Below are 13,963 nucleotides of genomic sequence, written 5' to 3'. Positions count from 1 at the left end.
GTCTAAGTATAAAGGGTAAGCCATTTAGGACAGAGATGAGAAGGAATTTCTTCACCCAGAGAGTGGTGAACCTGTGGAATTCTCTACCACAGAAGGCAGTGGAGGCCAATTCATTAAACATATTTAATATTTAATGATATTAATGACCCTGAACACGGGGGCCCCACAAGGATGTGTGCTGAGCCCCCTCCTCTACTCCCTCTTCACCCACGACTGTGTGGCTGTTCATGGTTCCAACACCATCATCAAGTTTGCGGATGATACCACGGTGGTAGGCCAGATCACTAACAACGATGAATCAGCCTACAGGGAGGAGGTCCAGCATCTCGTGAAGTGGTGCGCCGATAACAACCTGGCCCTTAACATCAAGAAAACCAAAGAAATCATTGTGGACTTCAGGAAGTCTAAAGGCGGAAGTCACACCCCCATCCGCATCAATGGGGCTGTGGTGGAAAGGGTGGATAGCTTTAAGTTCCTCGGAGTCCACATCACGGAAGACCTCTCCTGGTCCCTTAATACCTCCTCTCTGGTGAAGAAGGCCCAGCAGCGCCTGTATTTCCTAAGGAGGCTGAAGGGATGTAACCTTTCACCCCTGATCCTCTCTAACTTTTACCGCTGCACAATAGAGAGCATCCTGACAAACTGTATCACAGTATGGTATGGCAGCTGTAGCTACTGTGACCGGAAAGCCCTGCAGCGGGTAGTCAAAACTGCCCAACGCATTACCGGCACCCGGCTACCGACCATAGAGCACATATACCAGAAACGCTGTTTACGGAGGTCACGGTCCATCATCAAAGGTCCTACCCACCCCAGCCACAATCTGTTCGCCCTCCTGCCATCTGGGAGACGCTACAGATGCATTCGCACCCGAACGACCAGATTTAGGAACAGCTTCTTTCCCAGGGCTGTCATCCTACTGAACTCCACAAATAAACTCTAAAGCCTGCACATCTGCCAATGCACTTTATTATGGTTATGTTTATGTTAATGTATTACAAGCGAAATTAATGTTGAATGTTTAAATGTCTTAATCTAAATGTGCACTCTCGGGAGCCGCAAGCCTACATTTCGTTGTACTGCACTTGTGCACTAACAATGACAATAAAAGTTGATTATGATTATGATTATGATATTCAAGAAAGAGTTAGATATATTTCTTAAGGCTAAAGTGATCAAGGGATATGGGGAGAAGGCAGGGACAGGGTACTGAGTTTGGATGATCAGCCACGATCACATTGAATGGCAGAGCGGGCTCGAGGGGCCGAATGGCCTACTCCTGCTCCTATCTCCTATCCTTTCTTCTATCTAAGACGCTCCTTAAAACCTCCCTCTTTGATCAAGTCTTTGCTCATCTGTCCGAATATCTCCGTATGTGGCTCGGTGTGAAATTTTGCCCAATAATCGCTCCTGTGCAGCGCCTTGGGACGTTAAAGGCGCGATATAAATGCACATTGTTGTTGTTGGAGGAGGCTTGGTGGTGGTGGTGGAGCCAGACTGTCTCTTTAAACAGCACTGCCTTCCCTTAACCATTGGGGCTCTTTGTCCCCTCCCCTCTCTGTCTCACACATTACACATATACAAGCAGCTGCCACCATCTCTACGGGTTAAAATCTCGTTGTAACAGAAGGCAAAACAACGATTTGGGATCCGGGGAGCAGGAATCGGATGAAAACAACCCTCTAGACTCCAGGTAATGAATTCCCCGCAGCTCAGAAACCAGACCCGGTTGCAATTTTAGATTTTGCCTGCGCGCCTGGGATCTTGATGCATGGTTTATTTTTTTTGTTTTCTTTCTTTAAGTGGGGAGTGCGTTTCTCGCTGCGTGCATTGCGGATTAGCTCTGATCAGAACCAGAAATGAAGAAGCCTTTTTAAGTTCTCGGGGTGTGGGGGGTTGGTCGGTGCGGTGGGTGCACTGATTGTTATGTCTCCTTGTTGCAAATGGGAAGGATGCTTTCAGATGGGCGTCTGCTCCTCGCCACTCTGCACCCTTTTTTTCAATATGCATTCGGTATCTGATTCATCATCAGCCTCTCCCCCGTCTCCCCCGCCATCCAATCTATCGCTCACCGAACCCCTGGATCTTGTCAATAACCGAGTGTCAGTTACTGAGAGATCAGATGGGAGAGGCCCTGGTTGTTCCCCCCCCCCGCCTCTTTAAAAAAAAAATGCTGTGTCTTGTCAGTGAACTATTGGCAATAAAGAGATCAGGAGGGAGCAGTATACTTGGGTCTAATGGGCTTCAGGGGGGTGTGGTGGGCGGATGGGGAAGAAAAAGGCCGCACCCCCAACAGATTAGCAATGTCTTCTTCTTAGGCAGTCCCTCGGAACCGAGGATGATTTGCTTCCACGTTAAAAATGAGTTCTCAGGTGACTGATGAGTCCAACACGGGACCTGCAGTCTCTGTCACAGGTGGGGCAGACGGTGGTTGAAGGGGCGGGTGGGTGGGGGGTGCTTGGGTTGACGTGCGCAGCTTCAGCTGGTTGCGCTTGGCTTCCGCTTGCTCCCGGCGGAGAGACTCGAGGTGTTCGGCGCCTTCCCGGATGCTTCTCTTCCACTTTGTGCGGTCTTGGGCCAGGGATTCCCAGGTGTCGGCGGTGGGGATGTTGCACTTTTTCAAGGGGGCTTTGAGGGTGTCCTTGAAGTGTTTCCTCTGCCCACCTGGGGCTCTCTTGCCGTGTCGGAACTACGAGTTAGAGCGCTTGTTTTGGGAGGAGTCTCGTATCGGGCATGCGGATGATGTGACCTGTCCATCGGAGCTGATCGAGCTGATCAGTAGGGAGCAGTAAGCTTTGTTTTTTAATTCACTTATGGGATGTGGGCGTCGCTGGCAAGGCCAGCATTTATTGCCCATCCCTCGTTGCCCCTTGAGAAGGTGGTGGTGAGCCGCCTTCTTGAACCGCTGCAGTCCGTGTGGTGAAGGTGCTCCCACAGTGCTGTTAGGGAGGGAGTTCCAGGATTTTGACCCAGCGACAATGACGGATCGGCCGATATATTTCTAAGTCAGGATGGGGTGTGACTTGGAGGGGAACTTGGAGGTGGTGGTGTTCCCCGTGCGCCTGCTACCCTTGTCCTTCTAGGTGGTAGAGGTCGCAGGTTTGGGAGGTGCTATCGAAGAAGCCTTGGCGAGTTGCTGCAGTGCATCTTGTAGATGGTGCACACTGCAGCCACGGTGCGCTGGTGGTGGTGGAGGGAGAGATTGTGTCGATTGGGCTTATACTCAGTGGAGTTTAGAAGATTGAGAAGGGATCTCATCGAAACTTATAAAATTCTGTCAGGCCTGGACAGACTAGATGCAGGAAGGATGTTTCTGATGGCCGGGAGTCCAGAACCAGGTGTCATAGTCTAAGGATAAAGGGGTAAGCCATTTAGGACTGAAATGAGGAGGCATTTCTTCACCCAGAGAGTGGTGAACCTGTGGAATTCTCTGCCACAGAGGGCGGTGGAGGCCAGTTCATTCAATATATTCAAGAAAGAGTTGGATATATTTCTTAAGGCTAAAGGGATCAAGGGATATGGGGAGAAAGCAGGGACAGGGTACTGAATTTGGATGATCAGCCATGATCTCATTGAATAGCGGAGCAGGCTCGAGGGGCCGAATGGCCTACTCCTGCTCCTATCTTCTATGTTTCTATGTTTTAAGGTGGTGGGTGGGGGGGCCGATCAAGCGGGGCTGCTTTGTCCTGGATGGTGTCGAGCTTCTTGAGTGTTGTTGGGGCTGCACTCATCCAGGCAAGTGGAGAGTGTTCCATCACACTCCTGTCTTGTGCCTTGTAGCTTGAGCCTAATGGGCTTTAGGGGGTGGGGGGTGGGGGTGGGGACAGCTGGGGAAGAAAAAGGTCCCCCCCCCGCAGCCAACCCTCAACAGATTAATAATGTGCTGTAGACTTGACCGCTGGGAGGAGGGTGGGATGGGATAATGCTCATGCAGGCTCGACATTGATTTGTTTACATGGGGCCTCTATTGATCCTGATGGAGACTCGCTGGCTCTGTCGACTCCTGCCAGTAATTGCTAACAATTGACCTGAAACGCACGCGACCTTCTCTAGTTGGACGGATGCCCTCTGTCATGAATCTTATCATGACTCATGAAGTAACACTGGGCGGCCAGCTGGTGGCGCCGTCCAAGGAGTATAAATACTCGGGCGTGGGCCCAGCTTGCTCAGGATGTTTCTGTAACCAGGAACTAGTGATTGTAACTAGAAATCTCATGGTTTTGAAACAGTTGATTAAAGCCTTGTTTTACACTCAACCCAAGGGCTCAGTCGCCTATTTACATCAACCTCCTCCCACCCAGCCTCTCAAGACTTGCATTTATTTAATACACTTTTTCCAATCTCGCAGCTGTCTTTGACTGCGTCGTACGATAGAATTAAGGGCTCGGCCATTCAGGACTGAGATGAGGAGAAATTTCTTCACTCAGAGGGTGGTGAATCTTTGGAATTCTCTACCCCAGAGGATTGTGGAGACTCAGTCGTTGAGTATATTCAAGGCAGATCGATAGATTTTTGAATATTAAGGGAATTAGGATATGGGAATTGGGCGGGTAAGTGGAGTTGAGATAGAGGATCAACCACAATCTCATTGAATGGCGGAGCAGGCTCGAGGGGCCGAATGGCCGACTCCTGCTCCTATTTCTTATTTTCTTAAAGAAGAAAGAAGGATCTTGCATTTCTAAAGCACTTTTCAAGGCCTCAGGACATCCCAAAGTGCTTTACAGCCAATGAGGTACTTTTGAAGTGTAGCCACTGTTGTAATGTAGGAAACGCAGCAACCAATATGTGCACAGCAAGATCCCACAAACAGCAATGACATAACGACCTGATAATCTGTTTTTTAGTGGTGTTGGTAGAGGGATAAATATTGGCCCCAGGACACCGGGGAGAAATCCCCTGCTCTTCTGCGAAATTGTGGCCTTTTACGTCCAGCTGTGAGGGCAGACGGGGCCTCGGTTTAACATCTCATCCGAAAAACGGCGCCTCCGACAGTGCGGCGCTCCCTCAGTACTGCCCCTCCGACAGTGCGGTGCTCCCTCAGTACTGCCCCTCCGACAGTGTGGTGCTCCCTCAGTACTGCCGCTCCGACAGTGCGGCGCTCCCCTCAGTACTGCCCCTCCGACAGTGCGGTGCTCCCTCAGTACTGCCCCTCCGACAGTGCGGCGCTCCCTCAGTCCTGCCCCTCCGACAGTGCGGCGCTCCCTCAGTACCGCCCCTCTGACAGTGCGGCGCTCCCTCAGTACTGCCGCTCCGACAGTGCGGCGCTCCCCTCAGTACTGCCCCTCCGACAGTGCGGCGCTCCCTCAGTACTGCCCCTCCGACAGTGCGGCAATCCCTCAGTACTGCCCCTCCGACAGTGCGGCGCTACCTCAGTACCGCCCCTCTGACAGTGCGGCGCTCCCTCAGTACTGCCGCTCCGACAGTGCGGCACTCCCCTCAGTACTGCCCCTCCGACAGTGCGGCGCTCCCTCAGTACTGCCCTTCCGACAGTGCAGCGCTGCCTCAGTACTGCCCCTCCGACAGTGTGGCGCTCCCTCAGTACTGCCCCTCCAACATTGCGGCGCTCCCTCAGTACTGCCCCTCCAACAGTGCGGCACTCCCTCAGTACTGCCCCTCCAACAGTGCGGCGCTCCCTCAGTACTGCCCCTCCGACAGTGCGGTGCTCCCTCAGTACTGCCCCTCCGACAGTGCGGCGCTCCCTCAGTACTGCCCCTCCGACAGTGCGGCGCTCCCTCAGTGCTGTCCCTCCGACAGTGCGGCGCTCCCTCAGTACTGCCCCTCCGACAGTCCGATGCTTCCTCAGTACTGCCCCTCCGACAGTGCAGAGCTCCCTCAGTACTGCCCCTCCAACAGTGCGGCCACCCTCAGTACAGCCCCTCCAACAGTGCGGCCACCCTCAGTACTGCCTCTCCGAGAGTGCGGCGTTCCCTCAGCTCTACCCTCCGACAGCGTGGCGCTCCCTCAATACTGCCCCTCCGACAGTGTGGCGCTCCCTCAGTACTGCCCCTCCGACAGTGCGGCGCTCCCTCAGTACTGCCCCTCCGACAGTGGGGCGCTCCCTCAGTACTGCCCCTCTGACAGTGCGGCGCTCCCTCAGTACTGCTCCTCCAAAGGTGTGGCGCTCCCTCAGCACTCCCCCTCCGACAGTGCTGCACTCCCTCAGTACTGCCCGTCTGACAGTGCAGCGCTCCCTCAGTACTGCCCCTCCGAAAGTGCGGCGCTCCCTCACTACTGCCCCTCCGACAGTGCAGCGCTCCCTTAGTACTGCCACTCCGACAGTGCGGCGCTCCCTCAGTACTGCCTCTCCGACAGTGTAGCACTCCCTCTGTACCGCCCCTCAGACAGTGCGGCGCTCCCTCAGTACTGCCCTTCCGACAGTGCAGCGCTCCCTCAGTACTGACCCTCCGACAGTGCGGCGCTCCCTCAGTACTGCCCCTCCAACAGTGCAGCGCTCCCTCAGTACTGACCCTCCGACAGTGCGGCGCTCCCTCAGTACTGCCCCTCCGACAGTGCAGCGCTCCCTCAGTACTACCCCTCCGACAGTGCGGCGCTCCCTCAGTACCGCCCCTCCGACAGTGCGGCGCTGCCTCAGTACTGCCCCTCCGACAGTGCAGCGCTCCCTCAGTACTGCCCCTTCGACAGTGCGGCGCTCCCTCAGTATTGTCCCTCCGACAGTGCGGCGCTGCCTCAGTACTGCCCCTCTGACAGTGCGGCGCTCCCTCAGTGCTGCCCGTCCGACAGTGCGGCGCTCCCTCAGTACTGCCCCTCCGACAGTGCGGCGTTCCCTCAGTACCGCCCCTCCGACAGTGCGGCGCTCCCTCAGTACTGCCCCTCCGACAGTGCAGCGCTCCCTCAGTACTACCCCTCCGACAGTGCGGCGCTCCCTCAGTACCGCCCCTCCGACAGTGCGGCGCTGCCTCAGTACTGCCCCTCTGACAGTGCAGCGCTCCCTCAGTACTGCCCCTTCGACAGTGCGGCGCTCCCTCAGTATTGTCCCTCCGACAGTGCGGCGCTGCCTCAGTACTGCCCCTCCGACAGTGCGGCGCTCCCTCAGTACTGCCCGTCCGACAGTGCGGCGCTCCCTCAGTACTGCCCCTCCGACAGTGCGGCGTTCCCTCAGTACCGCCCCTCCCACAGTGCGGTGCTCCCTCAGTACTGCGCCTCCGACAGTGCGGCGCTCCCTCAGTACTGCCCCTCCGACAGTGCGGCGCTCCCTCAGTACTGCACTGGGAGTGTCATCCGAGATTTTGTCTTCAAGTCTCAGGAGTGGGGCTTGGACCCACAACCTTCTGACTCAGAGGTGAGAGAGAGTGCAACCCAGTGAGCCTCACGCAATGAATTGCTCTGAAGTGCAGTCAGTGTTGTGTAGCTTTGGATTGAGTCGGTTTGCACAGACAACGGTGAGATGAAATTTTCAGTGGCATTGGATGAGGGCGACCGTATATCCGCAGCATAACAAAGACCGCCTACTTCCACCTCCGTAACATCGCCCATTTCCGCTCTTGCCTCAGCTCATCCGCTGCTGAAACCCTCATCCATGCTTTTGTCGCCTCTAGACTTGACTATTCCAATACACTCCTGGCTGGCCTCCCACATTCCACCCTACGTAGACCTGAGGTCATCCAAAACTCGGCTGCCCATGTCCTAACTCGCACCGAGTCCCGTTCCCCCATCACCCCCTGTGCTCGCTGACCTACATTGGCTCCTGGTTAAGCAGCGCCTCGATTTCAAAATTCTCATCCCTCCATGGCCTCGCCCCTTCCTATCTGTGTAATCTCCTTCAGCCCCACAACCCCCCCGAGATATCTGCGCTCCTCTAATTCTGCCCTCTTGAGCATCCCTGATTATAATCGCTCCACCATTGGTGGCCGTGCCTTCTGTTGCCCGGGCCCTAAGCTCTGGAATTCCCTGCCTAAACCTCTCCGCCTCGCTACCTCACTTTCCTCCTTTAAGACGCTCCTTAAAACCTACCTCTTTGACCAAGCTTTTGGTCAGTTGCCCTAATTTCTCCTTATGTGGCTCGGTGTCAAATATTTTGTCTTAAAATACTCCTGTGCAGCACCTTGGGATTATTTACTCCGTTAAAGGCGCTATATAAATACAAGTTGTTGTTGGTGTTGTTGAGGGAGGAATATTGGCCAGGAGACTGGGCGAACTCCCTTCTCTTATTCCAATAGTGCCAAAGGCTATTTAATACTCAACAGAACAGGCAAAGAGGGCCTTGGTTTAATGTAATGGAGAGAGTTGATGAAGGTAGTGCAGTAGATGTATATATGAACTTTAAGTATGGGAACACCACCACCTCCAAGTTCCCCTCCAAGTCACACACACCATCCTGACTTAGAAGTATATCGGCCGATCCTTCATCGTCGCTGGGTCGCAATCCTGGAACTCCCTCCCTAACAGCACTGTGGGAGCACCTTCACCACACGGACTGCAGCGGTTCAAGAAGGCGGCCCACCACCACCTTCTCGAGGGCGACTAGGGATGGGCAATAAATGTCGGCCTTGCCAGCGATGCCCCCATCCCGCGAACAAATAAAAAATAAAGGCATTTGATAAAGTACCTCATAACGGACTTATTCTGAAAATAGAAGCACATGCCCCAGAGGATTGTGAATGCTGAGTCGTTGAGTATATTCAAGGCTGAGATCGATAGATTTTTGGACTCTGGGGGAATCAAGGGATATGGAGATCGGGCGGGAAAGTGCAGTTGAGGTCGATGATCAGCCATGATCTTATTGAATGGCAGAGCAGGCTCGAGGGGCCGTATGGCCGACTCCTGCTCCTATTTCTTATGTACTTAAAGGGATGGTGGTAACATGGGTACGAAATTGGCTAAGGAATAGGAGGCAGAGAGAAGCGGTGATTGGATGAATTTCTGACTGGAGGAAGGATGTGTTGGAGTTCCCCAGGGGTCGGTATTAGGACCATTGCTTTTCTTGTTATATATAAATGACCTGGACTTGGGTACAGGGAGTATAATTCCGAAGTTTGCGGACGATATAGAATTTGGCAGTGTGGTAAACAGTGAGGAGGATGGTAGTAGACTTCAGGATGACAGAGACAGACTGGTGACATGGGCGGACACATGGCAGACCCAACTTAACGTGGAGGAGTGTGAAGTGATGCACTTTGGGTGTAACAATGTGAAATGGCAGTATAATCCAAATGGTACTATTTTGAGCAGGGTGCAAGAACAGAGGGACCTGGGGGTGCATAGTCACAAATCTTTGAAGGTGGCAGATCAGGTCGAGAAAGCAGTTAAGAAAGCGTATGGCTTTGTAAACATAGAAACATAGAAACATAGAAGATAGGAGCAGGAGTAGGCCATTCGGCCCTTCGAGCCTGCTCCGCCATTCAATGCGATCATGGCTGATCATCCAAACTCAGTACCCTGTCCCTGCTTTCTCCCCATATCCCTTGATCCCTTTAGCCTTAAGAAATATATCTAACTCCTTCTTGAATATATTTAATGAATTGGCCTCAACTGCCTTCTGTGGTAGAGAATTCCACAGGTTCACCACTCTCTGGGTGAAGAAATTCCTCCTCATCTCTGTCCTAAATAGTTTACCCCTTATCCTTAGACTGTGACCCCTGGTTCTGGACTCCCCCGCCATCTGGAACATCCTTCTTGCATCTAGTCTGTCTAGTCCTGTTAGAATTTTATAAATTTCAATGAGATCCCCTCTCATTCTTCTAAACTCCAGCGAGTATAAGCCCAATCGACCCAATCTCTCCTCATACGTCATTCCTGCCATCCCAGGTATCAGTCTGGTGAATCTTCGCTGCACTCCCTCCATGGCAAGAACATCCTTCCTCAGATAAGGCGACCAAAACTGCACACAATACTCAAGATGTGGTCTCACCAAGGCCCTGTAAAACTGCAGCAAGACATCCTTGTTCCTGTACTCGAATGGGAGCATCGAATACAAAATCAAGGATGTCATTGCTAAACCTTTACAAATCTCTGCTGAGGCCTCATCTGGAGTATTGTGTCCAATTCTGGGCACCGCACTTTAGGAAGGACGTGAAGGCCGTCGAGAGGGTGCAGAGGAGGTTTACCGGGATGACAGCAGGGGTGAGGGACTTCAGTTATGTGGGGAGATTGGAGAAGCTGGGATTGTTGTGCTTAGAGCAGCGAAGGCTAAGGGGAGACCTGATGTTATAAATCTCATCATTCATCAAGAAACTACTCGTGAAATAACGCTGGACGGCCAGCTGGTGGCGCCGTCCAAGGAGTATAAATACTCGGGCGTGGGCCCAGCTTGCCAGGGACATTTTGTAAGACAAGGAACTAGTGAAGTACAACTAGACTTCCATGTTCTGAAACAAGTTGATTAAAGCCTTGCTTTATGCTCCAACCAAGTGCGTAGTGAGTTTCATTACGTCACCCAATAGAGGCGTTCAAAAATTACGAGGGGTTGTGATAGAGGAAGTCGGGAGAACCTACTTCCTCTGGCAAGTGAGTCAGTAACCAGAGGTCATCGAGTTAAAATGATTGGCAAAAGAATTAGAGGGGAAGTGAGAAATTTCTTCACACAGGGGGTTATGATGATCTGGAACGTACTACCAGAAAGGGCGGTGGAATTAGATTCCGGCGGAACTTTCTAAAGGCATCTGGACACGTACTTGAAGAGAAAGAAGGAAAAGAAAGACTTGCATTTCTATAGCGCCTTTCACGGCCTCAGGATGTCCCAAAGTGCTTTACAGCCAATGAAGTACCTTTGAAGTGTGGTCACTGTTGTAATGTGGGAAACGCGGCAGCCAATTTGCGCACAGCAAACTCCCACAAACAGCAATGTGATAATGATTGATAATCTGTTTTGGTGATGTTGGTTGAGGGATAAATATTGATAGAACTTCCCTGCTCTACTTTGAAATAGTGCCATGGGATCTTTTACATCCGCCCGAGAGAGCAGACCGGGCCTCAGTTTAACATCTCATCTGAAAGACGGCACCTCCGTTAGTGCAGCGCTCCCTCAGTACCACCCCTCCGACAGTGCTGGGCTCCCTCAGTACTGCCCGTCCGACAGTGCGGCACTCCCTCAGTACTGTTCCTACGACAGTGCTGCACTCCCTCAGTACTGCCCCTCCGAGAATGCAGCGTTCCCTCAGTACTGTCCCTCCGACAGTGCGGCGCACCCTCAGTACTGCCCCTCCGACAGTGCGGCGCTCCCTCAGTACTGCCCCTCCGACAGTGCAGGGCTCCCTCAGTACTGCCCCTCCGACAGTGCAGGGCTCTGTGATGAAATAACTCGGTGTTCTGGCATTTGTATTGTTGTTGTTGTTGTACTTGTTAATGTCTGGAATGTTCCACCGGTGTAACCACTAATGCTCCTCCCTAGCCCCGCCCCTCTTCTAGAATGTTCTACCAAGGGCTGGGTCGGTGATGACTGTGTTAACTTGATGCCATGTTCTTACTTAATAAAATTGATGTGCCAAATAACTGCCTGAATCCATGAGGTTAAAGCTTAAAACTAAAGGCTTTTATTAAGTAACAACTTTTGGAAGATGGATCGATTTTTGTAACCAAAGCGTCTGGATATCGATCCCCATTCGGCAGACGCGTCGAAGAAATTTACGCATTGGCTTCGATGTTTTGAACACTTCATCGCATCGGTTGATTCGACGGTTAACAAGTTGGGTCTTCTAACCAACTTGGTGAGTCATCAAACTTACTCGATAATTGAAGATATTACTACATATGAAGAGTCCCTCGCAGCCCTTAAGGCCCAGTACCTTAAGTCGGTTAACGAAGTATACGCCAGGTATCTTTTGTCTACTCGCAGGCAATTACCCGAGGAATCTCTGGACGATTTCCTGCAGGACCTTAAGGCTTTGGCCAAGGATTGCAACTACAAGGCTGTCTCTGCCATAGTGTATCAGGAAGAAGCCATCCGCGATTCTTTCATATCGGGCCTCCGATCTAATTATATTAGACAGAGACTCCTCGAGAACGACTCGTTAATTTTAAAAACGGTCGTCGCTACTGCTCGATCGTTAGATGTAGCCCAGAAGAATTTAGAAGTATATGCATCAGCCCATGCGTCTCTCTCAGCCTCGTGTGTTCCGAGTATGGAGGCATCCATAACACCAAAGGAGCCTCCACTTAATCCTATTGTTGCGGCTGTACCCCATGGGTCTAAGTGTTATTTTTGTGGCCAATCTAAGCACCCCAGGCAAAGATGCCCAGCCAGAGAGGCTACCTGTTTTAAATGTAAGAAACGGGGACATTTTAATAAAGTGTGTAAGGGTAATCCTGTACCCAATGTCTTCTCTGCTGCCGCCTATCGTTTTACTCTAGCCTCGGCTACGGTTGACCAGACCATACCGTGTTCCTTGTCGAAATCTATGATGGACATCAAGATTAATGGTCGTCCTACTGGGTGTTTGATAGACTGTGGCAGTACTGAAAGTTTTATACACCCCAACCTTGTTAACTCCTGTTCATTGAAGGTGTATCCTACTCGAAGTGAAATTGTGATGGCGTCCAAGTCCCTTACTTCGGAGGTAACTGGATATTGTAAAGTCACATTGACCGTTAAGGATACAGAGTATAAGGACTTTAAACTCCTCATATTACCTCAGTTGTGTGTGAACTTAATTTTAGGCTTGGACTTCCAGTGTCAGCATGAGAGCGTTACCCTTAAGTATGGTGGATCTCAGCCTCCACTCACAGTCTGCGGCCTTTCTACTTTAAAAGTAAGTCCGCCTTCCTTGTTCGCGAACCTTGCTCCTAATTGTAGACCTATAGCGACTAAGAGTCGACGGTATAGTTCAGAAGATAAAACATTTATAAAAGAGGAAGTGGAAAGGCTTCAACGGGAGGGAATCATCGAACACAGTAATAGCCTGTGGCGTGCCCAGGTGGTGGTGATTAAAACTAATGAAAAGAAAAGACTTGTGGTCGATTATAGCCAGACTATAAACTTGTATACCCAATTAGACGCCTATCCTTTGCCTCGTATTTCTGAGATGGTGAACCGGATAGCTCAGTACCGCGTGTTCTCCACCATTGATTTAAAGTCTGCCTACCATCAACTCCCCATTAAAATAGAAGACCGACCTTATACGGCCTTCGAAGCTAATGGGCGCCTGTACCAATTCCTTAGGGCGCCCTTTGGAGTGACGAATGGGGTATCCGTCTTCCAACGGGAGATGGATCGTATGGTGGATGAATACGCGTTGGAAGCAACATTCCCGTACCTGGACAATGTTACTATCTGTGAGCGCGACCAACGGCAGCATGATCAAAATCTCGCGAATTTCCTAGAGACTGCAAAGTGGTTAAACCTGACCTACAACGAAAACAAGTGTACCTTCAGTACTACACATTTGTGTATTCTTGGTTGCGTTGTGGAGAATGGGGTAATCGGGCCAGATCCTGAAAGATTACGCCCACTTAAGGAATTACCTTTACCTCACACTGTAAAAGCTTTAAGAAGGTGTCTGGGATTCTTCTCGTACTATGCCCAGTGGGTGGCTAACTACTCAGATAAAGTCCGACCTCTTATTAAGTCGACGTCTTTTCCGCTATCGGCAGAAGCTCAGGAGGCTTTCCTTATTATCAAACGGGACATTGAGAAGGCAGTGGTATGTGCCGTGGATGAGAAGATCCCTTTTCAAGTGGAAAGTGATGCATCTGATTTTGCGTTGGCAGCAACTCTTAACCAAGCTGGTAGACCAGTAGCTTTCTTCTCTCGTACATTGCAAGGACCAGAAGTTCAACATTCTTCAGTGGAAAAGGAGGCACAGGCGATTATCGAAGCAGTCAGGTATTGGAGACATTATCTCGCTGGCCAATGTTTTACGCTCATTACTGACCAGCGATCCGTGGCCTTTATGTTCAACACTAAGCAGAGAGGCAAGATCAAAAATGATAAGATTTTAAGATGGCGAATAGAACTGTCAACATATGACTATGATATTCAGTACAGGCCTGGAGTATTTAATGAGCCATC

The 13,963-nt window shown here is 51.3% G+C and overlaps 1 protein-coding gene across 2 annotated transcripts in view; it reads left to right on the top strand.

Moving 5' to 3' along the window:
- Positions 1 to 1,549: 1,549 nt before the first annotated feature.
- LOC147091019 (arrestin red cell) overlaps positions 1,550 to 13,963 on the top strand; it is a 301,496-nt gene continuing 289,082 nt past the window's right edge. For both annotated transcript variants that reach the window (XM_085977455.1, XM_085977454.1), the window contains exon 1: positions 1,550 to 1,693. The gene's annotated coding sequence lies outside the window, so the exon portion shown is untranslated. The remainder of the gene's footprint in view (positions 1,694 to 13,963) is intronic.

The sequence above is a fragment of the Somniosus microcephalus genome, unplaced genomic scaffold, assembly GCF_052327205.1.
Source record: "Somniosus microcephalus isolate GS21.2 unplaced genomic scaffold, FLI_Smic_1.0 unresolved_chr4, whole genome shotgun sequence".
Taxonomy (NCBI): domain Eukaryota; kingdom Metazoa; phylum Chordata; class Chondrichthyes; order Squaliformes; family Somniosidae; genus Somniosus; species Somniosus microcephalus.
Note: the sequence above shows the minus strand (reverse complement) of the source record. Positions and strands in the feature narration are given on the sequence as shown.